The sequence below is a fragment of the Castanea sativa genome, chromosome 11 (assembly GCF_040712315.1).
Source record: "Castanea sativa cultivar Marrone di Chiusa Pesio chromosome 11, ASM4071231v1".
Taxonomy (NCBI): domain Eukaryota; kingdom Viridiplantae; phylum Streptophyta; class Magnoliopsida; order Fagales; family Fagaceae; genus Castanea; species Castanea sativa.
This window is the reverse complement of record NC_134023.1, coordinates 6599465-6619101: the sequence shown is the minus strand read 5'-3', so window position 1 is coordinate 6619101 and position 19637 is coordinate 6599465. Positions and strand designations below refer to the sequence as shown.

At 31.5% G+C, this 19637-nt stretch overlaps 2 long non-coding RNA genes across 3 annotated transcripts; both read right to left on the bottom strand.

Annotated features, from left to right (window-relative positions):
• LOC142615485 (uncharacterized) lies at positions 1 to 3581 on the bottom strand. 2 transcript variants are annotated; one of them, XR_012840765.1, is made up of 7 exons: positions 3224 to 3581; positions 2004 to 2561; positions 1809 to 1881; positions 1513 to 1602; positions 1276 to 1346; positions 1122 to 1175; positions 1 to 334 (listed from the first exon to the last, which is right to left on the bottom strand). It is a non-coding gene; the product is annotated as an uncharacterized LOC142615485 (long non-coding RNA). The 2 variants fall into 2 exon arrangements; XR_012840766.1 differs by having other exon boundaries at positions 2004 to 2141; positions 3224 to 3575.
• Positions 3582 to 8229: 4648 nt separating this feature from the next.
• LOC142615191 (uncharacterized) lies at positions 8230 to 13750 on the bottom strand. Its single transcript, XR_012840689.1, has 3 exons — positions 13683 to 13750; positions 12492 to 12617; positions 8230 to 8279 (listed from the first exon to the last, which is right to left on the bottom strand). It is a non-coding gene; the product is annotated as an uncharacterized LOC142615191 (long non-coding RNA).
• Positions 13751 to 19637: the final 5887 nt, after the last annotated feature.

The window sequence follows — 19637 nt, the reverse complement described above, 5'->3', positions numbered from 1 at the left end:
AAAAAATTTGAATGCACTCTTTCACATTAATCAAAATTTAATAACCTAAAACAAACTGTAAAAATCAATACAACTCAACTACTCTGCCTGCTACCCTTTACACTCTAAAATTTACATTGTTCATCTACCTTTCAAAATAGAAGATTCTTATAACCTTAAACCTTCAAGACCAATTCATTGGAAATTTTAAAAACACAGTGACTCGCATCTACCATCCAGGCATCTGGATCTATAGCTAAGTCCTCTTCAATACGCATGAGATCCCATTAGTCACTAAGTTCTTTTGATGCTTGCAAAAAGTGTTGTCCATCAGTCATTGTTATAAGTGCCAAACCTGAACAAAAAGACAAATAAGGGTAGTTCATTTAGGAAGAAAATGCACCTACCTAAAAAAATAAAATAAAATAAAACCAGCACAAAAAAAGTCACATACTAGTAATTTACAAATGTATAGATGCAAACTTGGCATGTGAAAATGAATGATTGGACTGAACTATCAACATTTTAAAAGAGGTAATTTATTCTATTAACATTTCCAAAATTCAAATTCAAACTGACCATATCAAAACAGAGCGAACTAGCTAAAACTTAAAGAAACACAATAAACAAAAACAAATAATTGTGCACATGCTTAACCAAAATCGTAGAACCACTCTATGAAGAACACAAACTACCCAAAGATTGAGCAATTCACCAATGCTTATTGTTATCCATTACCGCATAAGCCTTTTCTTTTAGATCAGTAGATGAACATTTATTGGTAAATAACTATGGATGTCTGCAAAATCATCCAACTCAAATCCCAGAGAGAGTTATGAGGTTTACAGAGGAATTGCCACCAAAATTTGAAGGAAAAAGGATGAGCCTACCTAAGAAATATATCTAGCCAACCCCAAATAGTTTCACTAAAACCTATATGAGTCGAGATTAAGAAGCAACCCCACACAAAAACTAGAAAACATCACATAAATAATTAATTTTTAGAAGCAATAAGGACTTAAATTGAATTCCTGTGCATAAGCCTTAGGCATGTAAATCAAGAATCATTTGATTAGATAAATTGAAATTGGAGTGCAACCCCAAGAAAGCCCTGATGAGGAAGACAGAGAAACAGAACAGACCTTGAACCAGAGACTGATGGAGATGGACATGAATATTTTCTCTTTGGACATATGCTGCAAACAACATATAAAATCTCATTTCAAATCTTACTTCACAAAAACTATTTTACTAAAAAACCTATTTTACTTAACAAACCAAAAGTTAAAAGCTAACCTCCCACTCCTGCCACTATAGCTACGGCTGCGACTTCTAGAGTAACTCCGTCTCGAATCATACTCTCTCACCTAGACAAAGCAAGTAGATAAGTAAAAGCAAAATGAATAAAGAAAACCAGAATTCAGTACATCAAGACACTGTGACATACCCGTATGTAAGACCAAGAAAAAGAAAATGCCATGAATTGACACTCCTTACAATGAAAATGATCTATATAAAAAACACCAAACACACCTCTGTTTTAATTCCAAGTGCCAATGACAATACAGCAGCTATGATCAAGATGATAAGGTTTAAAACTTGCCAAGCTTCCCAAAGGAACCTCTGCAGGAAAATAATGGAGCATGGAAACAAATAAAAAAAAAAAAGGAAAAGAAAACCAAAAGAAAATGACAGAATTTAAGTTTACATTAACTCAAAGATAAAGAAAACCCATACCCAAAAATTTAAGTTTACAATATGGTACAGCAAAGTAAGTTATAGACAAAAAAGAACATGAAATGGAGAAAATAATGTTTTGATGATCAAACCTAGTTGTAGAGAGCTTTAATTCTTGTTGTTAAATGTGTAGATGCTGGAAATACCATAGGTTCCACAAGTTTCCTGCAAAAATGAATGAAAATCATACTTAAAAAGTTCATTTTTCACCTTGATGATGTTTCCACCCTTAGTTTTTCTAATGAATAAGTGATATTATTGATCAATAAATCAAACTAGAAATATACCTGAGACTCCAATAGCACAGGGTCAGAAGTCAGACACCAAACCTTAACCTGTTCTAGCACTCAAAACAGATAAAGAAATGTTCCACTTACTACATAAGACCCTATAACAATGTGAAATGGTCACTGCTTTGCAACTACCTGCACACAACCTCACATAATTTTTGATATGTTGCATTAGAGCCTCCTCTAACAAGATTCTTCCATTAAACATTGTAGCATTTCTCTGAATCCAAACATGATACATTGATGCAGCCCAAACTAGTTTACAAAGGGAGGATTTGAACCCTCTTTTCTGCAGATTAGTTAAGGGGAATTATTTGAACCCTCTTCTCCCCTTTCTTCTCTTCTTAGAGTTTTATTTTTCAAGAAACTCACTTTATTATCAAGGAAGGTAGTTCATTAGCCTCTAATTTTTTCTAGTACTTACTCCTTGAAGGGAAATTTCTTCAACCAAATCAATTCAAACAGCTTAGTCTAATGGCTCCTTTTTCCCTTCACTGCCCTCTAGCAAATTAAGCTCATACAATGTCTAAGGCCATATTCCAACTGAAGATTAGTCTGAAACCAAAAACCAGCCAACATTGGTGAAACCAAAACCTCTAGGACATGGTCCCATAAACACACTAGGGAATGTAATCCCAAAAAAATTCGTTCAATTCCCGATTTTATTAATTTTTTTTTTTTATAAAAAAATTCATGGTCTCACTACAATATTTCACAAAGAAACTATAAAATCAGAGTAACCTATTATGAATGCAATGGCTACAGTTAAAAAAAAAATTAAAACAGTGAGGAACAAAATAGGAACCTAAAAGCTTGAATACTAAATTGTAAGCTCTAATAAGCATTTTTAGCTCCAAGTCTACAACTATACAGCTACATTAGCTTTAGCTGCAAGATTTTTTTTTTTTTTTAATTTTCGGTTAATTCAATATCTATGAATAATTAAGAACTTTTTTTCCTTCATTTGCCTAAATTTTCTCACAAATCAAAGAGAGAAAAACTGCAAAATATAAAAGAAATTAATAATAAAAAGAAATACAAGGCAAAGCATTCATGGAGGGTAACAAGAACGTATTCTGGAGTTTCTTGTCCATATATTTGTTTGCAAAAACAACAAAAATTCAAAAACAAGTTAGAATCTAGTTTGTAAAAACAATGAAATTGAAATTGAAACCCTAGAACAAATTGCAGATGAGAGAGAGAGAATGAGAAATTACTTCTTCAGATCTGGAGGCTGGCCCGATTTGCTCATGTTGAAGACTCGGAGAGAGTGAGATTCTGCAAAACCCTAAGAATTCAACAACAATACTGAACGAATGAGCTCCAGAACAATAACTAAGGCCTAAACTGATAGATATATATAGCTCTTCGCTTTTCGCTCTTCGGTAATTTGCTCTTGATTACAAGAGAGAGGGCGTAAGAAAGAGAGAGCTATCGTATCAAACTTTGATATAAGCTCCGTGTTCTCTATTTTAAACATTTTCACCAATATTTCATTTCTATTTTCTACGTTCATCGAACTGTTGATAAAACATTTCATTTATTTTTCCCACATTCATCAAACCGGTGATAAAACATTTCATTTATTTTTTCCACGTTCATTCAACCCGTGGATAAAACATTTCATTTTTTTTCCGCATTCATCCAACTGATAATAATATTTTTCCCTATTTATGTTTTTTTTTTAACACTTATTTCAACAGTAATGCTAAATGTGGAAATAAGTATGTGAATTTCCTTCCTTTATTCAACAGTTGAATATAACTGTAGAAAATTAAAGCTTTTATCAACATTGTTTAGTGACTGTGGATAAAAACATGTTTAAAAAACTCAAGTTTGTTGTAGTGGTTAGTAGAGAGAAGATCACTCTGATTTCGCCCTCCCCTAAAACTTCCTCATTCTCTCTCCACAGCAGTCTTGCCGCTAATTGTTGCCACAGTTCAGTTTCTCACTTCCTCAATTATTCATTACATGAGTTTGTTTATGCTAGTTCTGTAATCTTAGTTTCGTTGGGGGGGGGGGGGGGGTTGTGGGGTTCATATGGTAGATATTCACTGTTTTTTAAGGCTTTCATTTCTTTGAATAGGTTTGGGTTTTGATATTGGGTCATAAGTCATAGCATCCCTATATGTTACCTTGTCATGAAACTGCTTCTTCCAATTAATGGGTTTGAGTTAAAACAAGGGCTTACATTTAATGAATAGATATTTGGGACTTGATGAATCTCTTTATTTTAGGATTTAATTGGTTATTGTTTATAAGATTTTGATTTTCTAAATGTGTGCATGTTTGACTGTATATCTAAAAACGAAAGTACCTTGAGGGAAAAGAGCTCTGATGGGTGTACATCTGTGTGAACTAATGTATATATGTCAAAGTTATTAATTTATTGGAGAAGAAATGTTTGATTTTGCAAAAAGTACTGAATACTTGTAAGAAACTTTGGCAAATTTGATGTAGTGGGTGAAGAAATTTTTTTTTTTTTTTTTTTTTTTTTTGAGTAATGGATCAAGATAAGGGTAAGGTACTGAGTCAGTTTGATCCGGAATAAGTGAGAATCTAATAATTTTGGGTAATATAGAGTGGTGTTTGAGTCATTGGTTTTTGTGCAACCAAAAGAATGGGGATATTATGTGTGGTTGTAATGAAAATACACATGATATATTATAATACTTCCTCCTAATAAATTATAACTGGTTTCTCAAAAAAAAAAAAATTACAACTGAAAATTTTAAAGAGCAATGAAATTCAAGAAAGAATTTGCAATGCATGAGGACTAATCATTGGGTTCATAATCTTAGTTTCAATTTTTTTTTTCGTTGAAATTTGGAGTTCAAGTAAGGTTCATATATAGCCACCTCAAGCATTATATGACTTAAGATCACAATACTTGTATTCTCTTCATTGTTATTTTTATTAGACTAAATATTCAATATTAAAATGGTCATTTCAAACTTGGAATTATATGTCAATAATTTGTAAGCAAACAGTTAATATTATAACAGAGCATTGGAGACATAAACTCAAGCTTGGATATTTGAGTTTCTTGGCCTTTTTTCCATCGAAGATTAAGTTCTTGTCTCTCCTAGAGTTTATTTATGCTCATAATCTTAGACATTGTTCTCTGATTTCTGCTATTTTCCTTTTCCTTTTCTTATGTGTGGGGCTCTTCTTGCACATTAACCATTTAGCTAAGTCTATTTTTCCCCTTTCTTTGTTCCTCCCTTAAAAACACATGTACACACTTATAAATTATCAAATTCACTAAATTTAGGTATCCATGTTGTAAAATATTTGGGAATATGTGTTGTAATTATAGGTTCAAAAAATTGATTCATTAGATTTATTTATTTTTAAATCATGTTATTGCATCATAAATTCTTTATTATTAATGAGAATATATATTTTTTATATTTGCAAAATGTTTTGTATGGTACAATGAATTCATATAAAACTCAATTTAGTGGCTGGAGAACTCATTAGGACTTACTAATATAGCTGTGTGCTTTAACATTTTGACTTGTAGATAAGACAAGAGGGTACTGGATGTGTATTTGATATATAATAGCATTTTGGTGCTAAGATTTGTAAATGAGTTTTTTTGGGCTTTTTCACTTTTCACTTGAGAGTATTGGTAGAGTATATGCTTCCCATGATTTTGTTGTCATACCATATGCTCTACCTAATTTGATATTTTTATGTTCTTTTACAGGCAGGCGAATGTCAAAACACGTAGTTGTCGGTGAACCAAATGAGAACATTTATAAAGTTGTTGGGAATTAGCAAGTGGATTTACTTGTGATGGGGTTTATAGTCTATACTTTTGGAGTGTAATTGTATGTTATTATTAGTCTATTGTTGGAGAGTAATGTATAAGGTTGTTATTTATATTGGCAATCTATTTATGCCTTAGAAAGTATTAGAATTGCAAGTTAGTAGGTGTTTATTATATGATTTAAATCAAACTCGTGATACCTAATTGTTTCAAAGGCCTTGAACTTAGTCCTCAGTGTTTGTCAAAGTGCTATCATATATAAATTCACTATAGGCGGAAATGCCCTTTTCGTCCCTATATTTTGCCTTGATTTTCATTTTGGTCCATATATTTTATTTTTACCACTTTTAGTCCCTATTTAGAAAAACGACATCTATTTTAGTACTTTCCGCTAGTGCCCTATCAGCAAAATCTTAGGTGGTAGATAAAACTATAATAATAATAATAATAATAATAATAATAATAATAATAATAATAATAATAAATTTTATTTTAGCATTCAAAAATGCCATGTCAGCATCTAAATTAAAAAAAAATTTAATTTATTAATTTTAACTAAATAAAAAAAATTTAAATAGAATTAATCACAAACCCATAAATCAAAATCAAAAATCAAATGTGTCATGAACACTTGAATTGAGATCTAAGTGTGTCTTGAACAAGAACAATAAAAACACAAACTCACACTACAAAAAAAAAGGTTCTATAGCCGCGTTTTTAAAACGTGGCTATAGCTCCAAAAAACGTGGCTATAGGACGATTTGGTCTATAACTGCGTTTTTTTAGGCCACGTTTTAAACCATGGCCTAAAATGTGTAACTATAGGCTTCATGGGCCTATGGCCACGTTTTTGTAGCCGTGGCTATAGACAGGACCAATGGCCATGTTTTTGTAAACGTGGCTATAGGACACACTATGGCCACGGTTTCAGAACTGCGGCCATAACCACGTTCTATAGCCACATTTCAAACATGGCTATAGGGCAATTGGTAATTGCCTAGAACCAAGGTTAGCCGCGTTTAAAATGCGGCCTAGACTTCTTAAAAACGCGGCCATAGTTGTGAGCTAAAGCCGCGTTTTTAAAAACGTGGCTACAGTACGTCCTATGGCCACGTTTATAAAAACGTGGCTCCAGCCCATTACTAGGGCCGCATTTTGAAAACGCAGCTATAACCGCTATATGATTTTTCGAATTTGTCTATGGCCGCGTTTTTAAAACGCGGCTATAGAATTTTTTTTTTTTTAATTTGTACGCCTCATGCATTTACAAACGCTGCTATAAATTTTACAAACGCTGCTATATAAAACTTGTCACACACACAATTTCAACTTCTTATTCCTGCAAAATTCCAACGCATGCAACAAAATAACAATCTCAAACCTGTCACAATCTCAATCAAGCTTTAAAGACTATGGAAAATGCTCAACTTTCAAGGAATATGCAGTTGAATACAGCAAAAAAGGTGCAACAAGCATCAACATATGATTTTTCAACCATCCTCAACTACAAATATTACACAGATGCTTCTAGGGGTTCCTTCCCATCTCCAAGCTCTTGTCTACAAGTGGATACCCTTGTTGCTTTCTAGGTAGAACACAGTTTATGTTTCAATGGCACTACAAAAATATAATGGCAGCAATTAGACAAGATTAGCGGCTGCATCTATAAATACAGACACTCTAAAATGTGGCAATGAACATTTGCTAACCATAAAGACCATTATCCAAGATATAGCAAATTGTGGCAAATTGTGCCATTATCAACAAAATTACAAAACTACAAACCAAAATTACTATAGAATCTTCTAATAATACTGCGTTCTTCATATACACTAGAACAAAGTTTTTAAGCCCGAAGGGATCTCGTAATGCAAGCAATAATAACCAATGCAAGCAAAAAAAGACCCAACCCAAAAAATCCAATGGCCATCCCACAAACTACCTCCTTGCAACAATGTAGTATCTATAAATACAAACACTCTAATGAGAATGCTTGGTAAAGTTAGACAACTTTTTACCCAATTCATGTTTATAATTCTAAAGCAATTATAATTTTTGCTAATGAAAAAGTTGTACAACTTTTTACCCAATTTATGAAATCAAAATCTTCCACATTCAATGGACCATATCCATATGAAAATAAAACAGATTTACATTATCAGCAGCTGCTGTCTCAAATTTTTGCACCTAACTAGAAACAAACCATTATCTTCTTCATCAAATGAAAATGGATGTGCAACTATCAGGACAAGCTCTTTCAACCTTGTACCTCCTCTTCATCAAATTCCACAAACTTCTAAGTCCAACCACACCATTCAATAAACACAATATTGTAAAATAAAACCCTAGAGCAATGTAGGAAGGTGGGAAAGATAGACACACCTAAATATCATACTTGGACAGACCAGGCACGTCCATGTAGAAAATGTCCTCCTTGTCAACATCAAAATGTCAACCGGAATGCTCAACACACCCTTGTTCTCATTTGACTCATGTTCCTACAAAGGAAACATCAATTTCTCAAAGCTCTCCGTGAAATTCAACAAACACAACAACAAGCATTAGCAACTAACAATCTAGCTGAGTGATACTACATAAACTGTTTTGTCAAATTATTGTTGATGTGACACTAATATCATTGATTTGCAAATTAATTTGGATACTATTTATAGTAAAATTGACATAGCTTCGAAGATTTTTTTTTTTTTTTGAAGCACTGCTAAGGTTTGCAACTTTTTACCCAATTTTTCCTGATAAATAGTAAAAATTCATAGCTTCTTAGTTGTCATACACTCAAAAGCACTATTAATTTCATATTAACATGAATTACTTGGAGGAAGCTTGATGTTACTTAAAATCAAAATATAACGAGGTAGACCAATCCATAATACTAGTAGTTATCATCCACGTCGTTACTATTGAAGAAGGTGATGGCCAGCTTAAGCTCCTGTGCCAACAATGACGAAAACAAGAAGAAGCTAAAAGAGAAAGACCCACAAAGACTGCTATTGTGAAGAGTGAGTTTACATTCAGTAGGCCATTGAAGGTTGTGATGTGTACACGTGCTGTTGCAGTTGTGATAGAATTTGATGTCACTCTGCTGTAGTCTTTTAGAGATTTGCAAAAAGAAAACATGTATATGAGCTATAGTCTTTGATTTTTTGTCATTAGAACAGGAAAAAAATATAATGGGTTTTATCTCAATGGAAGTTAGAGAAAGAAAGAGAGAGAGAGAGAGAGAGAGAGAGAGAGAGAGAGAAAATACTCTATAACATATATTTCAAAGGCAATGACTCTATAACCCAAAACTATTTGTAGATATTGTGCTTGAGTGATGTAGCAAATTATGACGTACCCTCAACATATTCTTAAATTTCGTCAACATGTATAAATAACGCAAACCAGGATCTATCTTATAAGGCTATTTTATTTAGCTATTTTTTGTTGGAAGTAGCTTAGAAATCTATGCAATATTCTTTTCAGCTTAATAGATATTGCAGTATCCAGTTCTGCATGGCAATGTGAACTTAATTAAATATGTTTGTGGTGTTATAAACGTTAGATTAAATATCTTTGAGATAGTTGAGATTTAAACGTTAGATTCATTTCTTCATTAAAAACGCTAGGATGCATGTGCTAGTTAAGTTATGATGCTTTTGACGAGCAAAAAAAAAAAAAATTGTAATGAACTACAGAAAAAATGGCCACCCACGATGCAGACAATGCTGAAAGCAACAATAAATTTCAACTATCAATTGGAAATTAAAAGATTGCTGGTCAATCACCAAGCTTGACATTAAAAAGTCATATGGTCAGCTTCTTCTTATCAAGCTAGCATGGTCCTACACAGAAGATGATCCCCTTCTATCATTGAACTATAAAACAATCACAACAATATATAAGAACTCAGCAGTCAGCACTTTGACACTTCCAATGTACCACCTCATTTTTGTTGGTAAGTCCAATTTACTTGTTGTATGCATTACTTTTTTTTTCTTTTTCTTTTTTTCAATCCCCTTAGAATCTTTATTTTAAATTCATCCTAAAGTAGCTTAAAACTGAATCTTTGTCTTAAAGACTTAAACTCAACAATGAATATTTAAATTATTTCTTTGTGGTTGATGACCCATTTAGATTAATGCAGTAAAAGTTGTAGTACTCATAATACTACTGAATAAGGTCAACTAGTTTTTTTGTTTATATTTACTGTTAAGCATGGCCCAATGAGAGTTGTTAATGCATGCATGAGGGATACATTGTAATGGAACAAAGCAGGATGAGTTATAGCGTCAGCTTCATTAATCTGGAAGAGATGACATACCAACTACCCACAAAAAAAGAAGAAGAGGGGTACCGTAGAATATGACCCCTAAATATAATATAATATTTTTTTGATTAAACACCATTTGGATGTGTCTAATTATATGCAAGTCTTTTGGTTAAACACCATTGAGATGTGTCTAGTTATATGCATGTCTTTTGGTTAAACACCATTTGTATGTACCTAATTAATAATTATATGCTTGACATGCATGATGCAACGCATTCATGTTTTTTGCCTTTTAGGTGTAATCGTGTATGAGCTTGATAAATAAATGCACTAAATTTTGGACTGCCATCTTAATCTTAATTATTGGTTAGCTTTTAAATAAATCATCAAGTCACTACTGTTAATTAAAATGACATTAAAAGAGCTATTATTAAAAAAGAGGAATTAAGTCTAATTATTGGTTGAAAAAGAATAAAACAGATTACACAAAGTAAGGTTGTAATATTTATACACACATACATATAAATAAAACAAAGATTTCCAAATTATGTGTCTAGTTATATGCATGTCTTTTGGTTAAACACCATTTGTGTGTGTCTAATTATATGCTTGACATGCATGATGCATCCACTCATTAATGCTTTTTGCCTTTTATGTGTAATAGTGTATGAGCTTGATAAATAAATGCACTCAATTTTGGACTGCCATCTTAATCTTCATTATTGGTTAGCTTTTAAATATATCATCAAGTCACTAGCTGTTAATTAAAATGACATTAAAAGAGCTATCATTAATTCATTAAAAAAAAATGAGGAATCAAGTCTAATTATTGATTGAAAAAAAATAAAACAGATTGCACAAAGTCAGGTTGTAATATATATACACACATACATAAAAATAAAACAAAGATTTTAAAATTATGGAATATATGTGAATTTTTTATAAATAAACGTCTCATGATGTAGGTTAAAATTCATAATTAAATATTTTATATTTGAGAAATTATATTTTAGAGGTGGTTTTAGATTTAATCGTTTCAAAAGTTTTACATAGAATCATGTAACTTAAAACAATCGTAAATACCATATTTTGTTAGTTTAAATAAAGTTTTTGACCACTAAAACCATATCAATTCTTTTTTTGATAGGAAAAAAAACCATATCAATTGAAAATAACAAAACTTTCAAGGTTTTAATTAATAAGATTTCATTTGATTTTAAATTAATAAAACTATAAAATTTAATTTATCATGTTCATAAACTTTAATATATTATTTAAAAATTTTAAATTATAGGACTTGATTCGAAACTATTCTAAAAGTAGAATAATATTTAATGTTGATAACTCCGTAGTTATAATTAATAAGAGTTTGAATTATAATTGTCTTAATTGGAGACAACAATTGAAAGGGATTATCAACTTTTGACGTTTATTTTATTTTATAAAAGCAAAGATGTTAAATTTAGGAAGGATAATGACTTGTGTCTAGTGGCAGTTGTCACTAAACATTTTAAGGTATAGACACGTGTTTAAAAATAAACATGTGTCTGCAATATAATGTATCTAGTGACAACTTCCACCGGACACAAGCTGCACCATTTAGGAATCAATCGTTTTGAGAATCATGGAATCTGATAGGACCTCAAAACAATTTAATTTACATAGCATCATTATGTCCTAGTGGGAGGCGAGTCTATAATTTAATTTTGGGGCGTGCACTTTATTTGTTACAGGGGAAATGATTATGTGGCCACTCGCACATGTTGGTACTTGGCAGTTGCAATGGTACTTTATCTTTTATCTTTTATCTTTTTTAATTATTTCCTTTGCTTTCCAAGTAAGAAAAGATGAATGGCAGGATTTGATTGAAACAGTATATCATGATATTTCATTGACACGTGGAGCCTCACATTTTGATTTGACCCCATGATATTCTAGGTAGCAAGAAATAAGTAGCAAGATATGTACTTATTTGGCTTGAATGTAAACCAATGCATTAGTCTCAAAATTAGAATCATTCTTATCCAAAGGTTTAAAACACAACACAAACAGTTGGCAAGAGAGTACTGAGAGTTTCGCACCCAACACAAAATGACATAGTATAGGCTATAGCAATACCAAAAGAGAGGAACTAAAACAAAATAAAGTTGATAAAGCTAAAAACTACACTAAATTATAAGATCAAAATGAAGAACCAAAAAGTAAACTACCAACAGCTCCTATATTTATTAACACTTTTTTTTTTGATGGGTTATATTTATTAACATGCATACTCAGAAAAGTAGCCTATATAATTAGGTATTAGACTTATATTATTTCCAGGTGAAAATTGAAATGAAAACTTTTTGTATTGTCATTCATCACAGCAACCTTCCAAACTTCATTTTAAGCTTGAGTAGTCTATAATTTATACTGGAATTACTTGATCTGGATGTTGTACCTTTGGTCCTCCCGCCTCTCTCCTTACTGCTCCCACCTCCAAGGCTAGCCATTTCAAGCTTGCTGTCCTGCTGCAGGCACCATGAGAGTCTACATCTGATATGTACTCCGTTCTCTGAAGTTAGGACTAAATTCTCAATTAGTTCACATCGTTGCCATTCAAATACAAGACAATGAGTAACAGGAAACCAACAATATTTCAAGTCTGTCTTAACAAGAAATAATATGTGAAAATGAAAATCTTGCATCCTCCAATAAATTAACACTTTGCCTAAATCAAGCACTTTTGATCCCAACCACTCTCAAAAGTTATCTGATCAAACGAAATCCACAAAAACTATGCATATTTTTTTTATAGGAAACAAAAACAAAACTGTTACTCATATTTAACAATCAACAAAGTTAAATTATAAATCTCATATGAAACCCATGTTCATGTATTATAGAACCTAAGATTCCAGCAAAGTGGCGCTAAAGGAACACCATTAAGGCTTGACCCATTTAATATAAAAGAAAAGTAAGGCAACAGGAACTTGACCCAGATAATATTGAGCTAAGAAGGGAAAAAAAAAGAGTTCAAAATCCTGCTGTTTCTAGACTTCAAAAGGGCCATTTACCAGATTACCATTAAGTTTTGGATTAACAACTTGGGGAAGCCTACCGAATATTTGTTTGATCATAACTTGAAGAAAATTGAATGATATTAAACACAAGTTTTTACCCAAATCCAGCTGTTTCTAGACTTCACAAGCTCTCTCAAAGCAGAACCCAACTCGATTATAAAAGAGACAGTAGTCTCACCATCAAGGAAGAGAGCCCAGATGCAAAATACCCATTTTAAACCAGTGAACAACAAAACAGACCCACTTGTATTAATCTCAGATACAAACACCCACTCCCATATATAGATTACACAAACCCCAATGCATTAGTCAAAAAGCATCAAATGAGAAACTCTTATTTTGATTTTTATCAAACTATCCCCAAAATTCAACAATTTGGCAAACTTAAAAAGAAACGATTTGACACCCTATGACTCAAACGCAAACACGCAGATAAAACCAAACAAAAACCACAAGGAAACTTCAAACAGAACCCAGTAACAACTTCCAAAATTAGACACAAACACCAAAAGCTCCAATCTTTTAACTAAGTTCTTCTAGCTAAGAACTGGGGTGAAGAGAAAATTCACCTTCTTGCCCTTTTTTCCTTCAAAATCACACATACATAACTTGGCTTGGCTCAGAGGATGGCAGGATCTGGTTCGATCTATAACAGCAAGACATCATTTTTTTTTTTAATCAAACTAGTATTCAAAAAAAAATGTTTGAAAAACTAAAAAAGAATGATAAAGAAATAAAGTAAAGAACTTACATAGTAGGAACGAAAAAAAAAAAATCAAAAGCAAAAGAACATTGAAGGTGAAGCAAACCCAGATAAGATTAAGTTAAAAAAAGGAGCAGAAGAATGTTTTTTATAGTAAAAGAGGGGGTAATGACTTGATGGAGAAGCAGTGCAAGATAAGTATAGATATTATTCTTTTCCTTTTTCTCAATTCCATTGGGCCACAGACACAGACACAGAGAGAATGGATGTCATTTGATCCGACCATGTGTACTATGAGATGCTAACAAAGTTGTCAATTATAATTGTATTGTTAATACTCTAGATTTTTAATTTTGTATTCGGGTACCATTTTTGGATTAGAGCTAACTTTATACTAATATATATTATATACATTTATAACTTGAAATAAAAATATTAAATTGTTATCACACTATGTTATATCATATTAATTTATGCAAGTTGACTTGTGTTCAATGAGATCAAACTGTTCGGTAACAATAGAAGTTAAATCATCTAACTGGTCTTATAGATCTACTGGAGATCATTCAAGTCTTTAAAGAATTACAATAGTGGATTACAGTGAACGAGTCCAAATTTTCATTAAGTAAAGGCAGGCAGTAAGACAAAGCCAGAGAACAAACATTGAGAAAAGTACATAAGCTGCACGTAAATAAACCAGTCGGCCCAAACAGGATTCTCACATAAAACAAAAACCCAAAATCTAAAAGCTACATCATTTTTCTGGAAACCACAATAGATATATAATTAACCAAATACCTATATCTATCATTTGGAGAAGAAAAATTAAAATTCTCACATCTGTTTCAGCAACTTATAAACCCCATAATATCAAATTCAATACAGAATCTCAATCAAAGGCAGTGTCTTTAAGGTTTACAAACCAAATCGACCAAAAACAAAAGTGATTGGCACAAATTTTAGGGATGGATAGTACAATCAGTGACAAACTTTTATAAACTTAACTAACCGATTTGCATAAGAAACTGAACAATCAGTGAACAATCACCAAAATACAGAAGAAAATTTAAAAAAATGAAACATATTCTCGTGGAGAAGAGGAAGAACCAGAAGCAATCTTGTCTGCGCCTTCAGTGGTGCAGGAACAAAATAAACTTGTGGAGAATCCCTCAGGGGAGCGAGACTCAGATTTTTGAAAAAGTTACTGTTAATCATTGGAATTGATCAGGTAAACTCACAAAAATTGTCAATCAAAATAACTCGTTTAGTAAGTTGGCTTTTAAATTGACCTACATGTTAAAAAGGTCAATAAATTTATCATCTACCTACTGTTTTAAAGGGAGGGGTAAATTGTCTTTCATGTTAGGAGCTATGCTCTATTTCTTGGTCTAGAAACAGAGCGTTCACTGCAACTATGGTTGAGTAAAGTGTACTATATGGATGATGGTAATGCATGGGATTGGGTTTGGATTGTTAAGAAAAAGGTTTTTATTCAAGGGAGTTATTAGCTTCGTAATGAAGTCTCACATTAGATACTAATGACAAGATTGAGTGGTTATTATAGTATTGTTGAGACCACACCCAATTGTTAATTGTATTTTGGATTAAGTTGTTTTTGTATATATTATACTAAGACCTCATATGGAGTCTCCCCAAAATGTTGTCTCTCCAACACTTGGAAGTGATATTAGAGAGGACAAATAGGTATTCCTGATTATGTGTAGCCCATCAATGAGCATCCATTGTAGAAAACCTAACAAGTATAGCATTGCTTTCATTGCAAAAGAGCATACAATAATTTAGAAATACTAAAATCTAAGTACAGTTTTTTAGGAGCAGAAATTAGGTCTTTAATTTAAATTCAACAGTAAGGTAGCAGAAACTAATAAACTAAATAGTTGAGTTTAGTTTTCTTAAAATAGATAACAATGTTTGTTTTTGTTATTGATCAATAGAATCATGTGGTGGTAGAATTCAATTGGGAATCTAAGATCTTAATAATACTTGTAGTTAAGTTTTGCACATTTGAAAATTTTCAATCTATTGCTAGGCCGAGGGTTCTTACAGAAATTATTAGAGTATTTCTCTAATAATAAGCATATTTCCTAGAATCTCTCACGGTTATTCCTTGATTATCTCATAACAAAAAAAAAATAGGATAACAGTCCACAATATGCCACTCAAGTTTACATACACTATAAATAGAATTTCATGCAATCATCAAGGTGTGTCTTGATTATTATAAATAAATAAATAAATATCCTACTTTCTTTCTAAAAAGAGGGAATATTCAATCAACTGATTCATCTGAGTATCTTAACTAACATATATAGTAGGGTCTCTAAAGAATATAGGTTGTTGAAAAGCTTCATGCATGTCATTTCGACCATAAAATTCATGTTAAAAAATTGAACTTAATGTCTACTTGCTAGTCAGTATACATTATAATCATCCCTCTTTGATATACTAATTGTAAGTAGAATAAAAAAAATTTCCAATTTTTGACATCTTACACAAGATTTTTCTATTTTGTTTTGATGGGGGAGATGAGATGAGGAGCTACAAGCTATATACAAAGATTGTGAGTGTTAAATGTTAATACATGCACGGTAGCAGTTTATTTATCAATTTTACCAAGGCATAGCCATCATTACCAACCAGAATTTTAGCCACAGAGACACTCTATCAGCAAACACAAAGACACCAAAACTGGGTTACAAAAACTATGATCGAGGAAACCACTTCAAACCAAACAATTGAACTAACACTCACAAATTAAGAAGAAAAAAGAACGAATACAACACATAAAGAAGAATTGTCCATATGCAGATCTAGAGCAACAAATGTGGATGATATCATTGACATTCTTACTACAAGCTAGAGCAGACAACCTTCTAAAATCATAGATAACTCTTTGAATCCCTTTCAGTGCATAAACAACCTCCAGGAATAGGATGGTGGGATCCCACGCCCTTGGTATTTCAACTCAATGACCCCAAATTAGGGTCAGCAAACATTGTCAGAGGTTGGAATTATTAAGGAAAGAAATGATGGGAGCAAATCTCATTATGGTGATATAGTAGTTTTTTTTCTTCTTCTTCTTTGTTTTTTTTAGCCCATTTACTATAGTAATGAATTGACATTTCTTGAGTGCCACTTTTAGAAATGTAGCTTGTGACTGTTACTTTTTGATCTAAAAATTAAACTTATATCACTTCAACATCTATTGAAAAAGTAAGAGAAATAAGTTGGTACAATATATACTCTTATGCTACAATCTATTTCTATTTGAGTATTCATCTTGGTCTAATTCTTCACAACTACCAAAATCATTCCTCATACAAATACATTCATCATAGGACCACAGTACTCTGTGCTATTGTCATATATGAAATATGGAGGAAGTCGGTGGAGTCTGTTGGAAATGGACAACTAATGTTGATTCCAAGAGAGTTGTTGTGGCAATTATTTTACCCATCTACCAGGGAATTGAGCCTTGTCTAACAGGGACATGCATACCATGGTCAAGTCATCTTCCCAATTTCACAAACTATTTTTTTTCATTTGTGAATTGGGATTGGTCCAAATGAAATGAATGTACGAGAGAGTGAAAATTTTGATAGAAGTTTACCTATAACAACTCTTGTTTTTGGAAAAATTACTCTTTGGCCCTAAAGTATAATACCTCATTTTACACTTACTTCATAAATTATGAGAATGCACACTTTACTCTATTTAACTATAAGAATACACATTTACTTTCTTAAACTATTAATCTTGAGATGTGGTGCAAAATGTTACATGAATAATAGTTTAGCGTAAGTGTGCACTCTCATAATTTATGAGGACAAGTGTTACATGAGTAATAATTTAGAGAGTAAGTATAAAATGGAGTATAGTTTATAGGGGTTTATAAAACATATTTCTAATTGAAGATGTTGAGACTTCCATTTTAGATTGCTAATGCCCATTTTAGAAGGATGGTAAGTGCTTAAGTAGTGCATATAATGAGCGTGGAATTTGGTTTCATTTTGTTACTGCCTTTCAAAAAAAAAAAAAAACTGAATGAAAAAAAGAAAAAGAAAAAGGAATTAACGAAAGAAGAAAAAGAAAAAAGCAGAAATAAAAATTAGGCTTAAGGTATATTTTGGGCCCTAAAAATTTGGAGTTATTTTCATTTAACCCTTTACATTTTAAAATCTTCATTTTTTTTTTCCTTCAAGTTTGATTTCTTTTTCATATTTTTCATATCATCTCTTTTTGTTAGTAATTTGGCGACACTTAGCATGATATGTGTGACATGTCTTAATAGACAACACTTATCCCACACTTAACAAGTAGATTACTAACAAGAATTGACATATAAGGGTAACGTATCTTAATGGACAACATTAGCACTTAATGGTCATATTCATAACATTTATCTGACACTTAACATACCAAATTACTAACAAAATTGGACAACATGACCAATATGAAAATGAAACCAAACATAAAAGGTCAAAATTAAAATTTTGAAACATAAAATATGAAAATAAAAACAATCCCAAATTTTAAGGGCTAAAAGTATATTTTAATTTAAAAATTAATATGGTTGAATTTGATGACCTATATTTTAATTTAATTTAAAAATTAGTTATATCTTTAAAATATAAACGATAATGAACCCAATATAGATTATATACAATAGTTAATCTAAAGCTAACTCTTGGGTTGTAATAATACTTACACCACAAAGAGTAACTCTAGGTTGTAGTATTTCAACCCCAAGCAGAACTCAGGTTAATTTATTTGCTCTTTTCAACCTGGCAAGTTGGAATGATGTAAGGTGTATTGATTCCCTAAAATATTGAAGTAACAAAATGAGTAAAAATACGTATATAAATCTTAGTTCATACAATTTTTTTACAACTTGAGTTTGCATTAATTATTGGGACTCGAATTTTCCAACAGGGCAAGTTGGAATGATGAAAGGTGAAATGATTCCTTAAAAATGTTGAAGCAACAAAATCAGTAAATATATGTATATAGCCTTTAATTCATAGTACATTTTTTATTTTTTATAACTTGTGTTTGGAGCACTAGCATTTCAGTGTAAACACCCCCTAGTTGCTATTTGACAATCCAAGCCACCCAAAACCCACTTCATCTAAGTTTGTAAACTTAAAAAAAATTTGCAACCTATGAATTGTAAGGCAACCTTACTATTCATAGGTTGTAAAAAAAAAAAAAAAAAAGTTTAATCTTGCAATTGTGTGTGAAGAGAAAAAGGGGGGAAAATTAAGGGGGGAAAAAAATCCTCTTACCCTTTTTACATCAATTATTTTATACAAACATTAACAATTGATGCTAAATGTCAACAATTTTAAAAGTAAGAAAAATATAAACATTTATAACATGAAAGTGGATATAAAAAAAAATGTAAAAAATAAGTTTGAGTATATCATTGCCCCCAAATTAAACATGTCTAACATGTAATAAATAAAGTTGAATACAAGTGGACAGAAATAAATTACAAATATTTTTTTTTCTTTTGCTTCTTTTTTTCCCTCGAAATTAGCCTTTTTTTTTTTTAAAATCTCCCCTAAAGTTTCGGTTTATACTAGACACTACCTAGCACTTTCACAAATATCCAACTTGTCACTTAAGCATGAACTGCACTTAATAGTGTTTGTACGATTATTCCCAAAAACTAATGTGCGCATATATTGAATCCATTACAGTTTAGCTCCACAATCACTATATTATGGCAACTGTACACATATGTGAGTGTCTGTATAATAAATAGTAAATAGATAACAACGTTGTTATGTATTTAACC